The 3,237-nt window shown below is 49.3% G+C and overlaps 1 protein-coding gene across 1 annotated transcript in view; it reads left to right on the top strand.

Annotated features, from left to right (window-relative positions):
- The first annotated feature begins 844 nt into the window (after positions 1–844).
- ZNF774 (zinc finger protein 774) overlaps positions 845–3,237 on the top strand; it is an 8,123-nt gene continuing 5,730 nt past the window's right edge. Inside the window, exon 1 of the mRNA XM_008687798.2 lies at positions 845–1,644. The gene's annotated coding sequence lies outside the window, so the exon portion shown is untranslated. The remainder of the gene's footprint in view (positions 1,645–3,237) is intronic.

Raw genomic sequence — 3,237 nt, 5'->3', positions numbered from 1 at the left:
GGTTCAGTGACTCTTCATTTCTCTCCCCTCCACACTCCTTGCTGATTGATTGAAGAGCCATGGAATTTTCCTGATGGCAGAATTCCAGAAAGACCCCTGAGGGGCCTGGAGATGTCCTTGATTCTCCAGGTCCTGAACTATGTTCCAGTTATATGAGGCCTGTCACTCCCTGGGTTTGCAGGGTGTTCCTTGCTGTTTCTGGGTTCCCATGAGATCTGTTTTCCCTATTTCTGCCTAACTAAAATACATCTGCTAAGCAAAATCAGACATTTGTTTATAGTGGACAGAATTCTCCCAAATACTATTGTGGTTATCTTGCAGATGACTACAGTTATGTAGCAAAAATAATTGAGATGCACTGGCTATATGGGGAAAAAAAGAAAAGACAAAATATTATTTGGTATTTTCGTATCTTCTATGGTTTGTTTCCCCTGTTGGCCATTGAGCTTCATGAAAACAATGGTCATATGTGATTACTGTGGGTAGCACAGTGCCCAGAACAATCTGGAATGTAGAACGTTCCCTGTGACTATTTGTTGGAAGATGCACCATACACGTTTGTTGAAGGAATGGTTCAATTAGCATTGACGGAGGCTTCACATTAGCCATGAGCTGGTAGTTCTAAAAGAACAAAATCATCTTTCTTCTTCTTCCTCCTCCTCTTCTTCTTCTTCTTCTTCTTCCTCTTCTTCTTCTTCTTCTTCTTCTTCTTCTTCTTCTTCTTCTTCTTCTTCTTCTTCTTCTTCTTCTTCTTCTTCTTCTTCTTCTTTAGACAGGTGCGTTTTCTTCATTGTAAAGAAAGGCTTCTATAATTTTTTAGGTAGGGCCCGGCCCAAAGTGAACACTGGTTCTCACGTTAGACCCAGTAGCCTCCACAGTTTGGAACCCAGTACACATTTCCTAGACTATTTGACATCCTCGCCAGCCTCTTCTGGCTATTAACAGGCGTGCTAACCAGTGGAATTGTGATGCTAACGGAAGGGAGCAGAACGTCTGTTTTCCGCTAACGGCTTCTGCCTGGGGTTTCTTAATGCATAGTCTGAGTTGCCCTGGAACCGGCTGGCGGCAGGCACCATGCAGGCTCTGGCCCTCCGGAATGGGGGACCTGGCAGAGGAGGATCCACAAGCCCGCGGCGGTGAGCTGCCCAGCGCTTGGCAGGGGGCGAGGTGCCAGACCGCGGGAGACGCCGCCGTTGGTACATGGCTGCTCCGCGGCAGTCCGGTGAGGCTAGGAGGTTCGCGTCTGCAGATCCCTCTCTCAGCTCGAGGGAAGCAGTTCCCGCGGGAGGAAGAATTGGGTTTAGTTCTTGCCACCGCTCGGACCTGGGTATCCCAGGACTCCGAGTCCTTTGAGGTCTTGTTCGAGACTACATTTCCCAGAGGGCCGCGCGGTGATTGAAAGTTCTACCAGCCTATGGAAGAACGAGGCTTCTGTCGCAGAAAATGAGGACCCAATGGTAAGGGGATAGGGGCGGTGTTTTCCGGCTGCGGGCTGTCGAGCCTAGAGTCCCACCTGTGTCCCCACAGCCCTGTCACGAATCCCGTTCGGGTTCAGGGAGGGACCGCCTCAGCGTTGTGGGCCGGGTGCGGCTCGGCGGTGAACGACTCTCACTTCCTGCTCCATCCCCGGTTGGCCCCGGGGCGGTGAGTGATGCGGGGAAGGAAACCGCAGCGATAGCCTGGGAGCTGCTGAGGGGCGTGGAGGGGACTCGCCCGCCGCTGCGATGTGGTCCCTGCCAGGTTCCCGTGCTCCCCTTTCGGAGCCCGCGGGGTTTGCTGAAGAGTGGGGAGAGGTGGCTGCGGCTTTCTGTGCCGTCGTCCGGACAGCCCATCCTCTCGACCAATGTTCTTGCTCCTCGGTGGTTGTCGCCGGGCTTCAGCTTAGTGCTGTGACCCTGTGACCGCGGCGCCCTGATTAGGGCCTCCAGCACTGCCAGGGGAGGGCGGGGGGACGGGTGTCGGCCCACCCGTGCCGTCATGTCCCTATTAATAACCCCAGCGAACAAACTGGTGCTGCTCACAATGGCACTTAGTCACAGCACCTCTGCGCTCTGGGGCCTGCGGGGTCACCTGTCGGGGTGGGGGTGGGGGTGGGGGGCAGGAGCCGGGGTGAGGAACAAGGTTTCTGTGACTGTGGCTCTGAACCCCCTCAGTCCCCTGTCTCCTGCAAGTGGGCCCTGCAGTTGTGTTTCCTAATGGATGTAGAAATAAAATTTATGCTCAAAACTTACCTCCTAATGACATTATTTTAATCCAGAGAAATGAAATATATAAATATATCTCTGCGGTGTTTAGGTCCTTCAAAATTCAGTACTTTATGAATGATCAATGGCAATGTGTGGAAATGCACAAATATTTCCATGAAAAGTGTGTCTTCTAGTAGTACCCAGGTGCTTTGATTGGCGAGACAAGAAACGGGCAAAGAGTTAAGCTTCCTCACTCCAGTCTGGTCCATTGTCCACTGAAATGCAGAATTTTTTGTAGCAGGTTCAGCTGGCTGACTTGTGTTTGTTTCTATTGGAAACGCTTTAAGCCACTCCCATCCCCCCAAAACCATAAAAGACCCCAAAACAAAACAAAAAAACCCATTATATTTCTTTGTGACTCCTAATGCCTTACAACATATGACTGAATAAATTACTGATCCATCCAGTAATCTCACCATCACCTTCCAAATAATTTTTTCTTGATACTGCTGCTGTCAGTTTTATCAATGTATTAATGATTGTTTTCAGGCCCCATGGGTTTTGTTTTGTGCTTATCTTCATTAAATTTTACTTCATTTTACAGCTTATCCGTGTCTTTTTAAATCTCATTTCTGATTCCATTAAACCTTGAAATAGAATGGTACCCAGGGATCTGCGTAGTCTGAGGTTGACACCGAATCTACGAGCCAGGAAAAGTCAGCTGTTCTCATAACTAATACGAGTATAATGAAGTCTACAATTTCCTAGCTTGCTGAGGAAAATGTAGCTGGAGAGCTTTTCACAAATCAAGTCATCCCGGCACATTCTCTTCTTTGTTTATCTTGTCCATCATGGACAATTTAGTCCTCAAAAAGTTAATGTTTCCAAAGACTGAGGGTTCTGTAGGTGTGTTTGGGAGCTCCAGGCCTCACTTCGTGATGTGAGTGTTGGCCAAGGGAAGAATGACGTAAAAACAACAAGAAAAGCAACCCTTCGGTGGTTGACAGAATTTACCTCACTGCTATTCTAGGCGGGGGGGGGGGGGGGGGGG

The sequence above is a fragment of the Ursus maritimus genome, unplaced genomic scaffold, assembly GCF_017311325.1.
Source record: "Ursus maritimus isolate PB19 unplaced genomic scaffold, ASM1731132v1 scaffold_27, whole genome shotgun sequence".
Taxonomy (NCBI): Eukaryota; Metazoa; Chordata; class Mammalia; order Carnivora; family Ursidae; genus Ursus; species Ursus maritimus.
The sequence above is the reverse complement of the archived record's forward strand: the minus strand, read 5'-3'. Positions and strand labels throughout refer to the sequence as shown.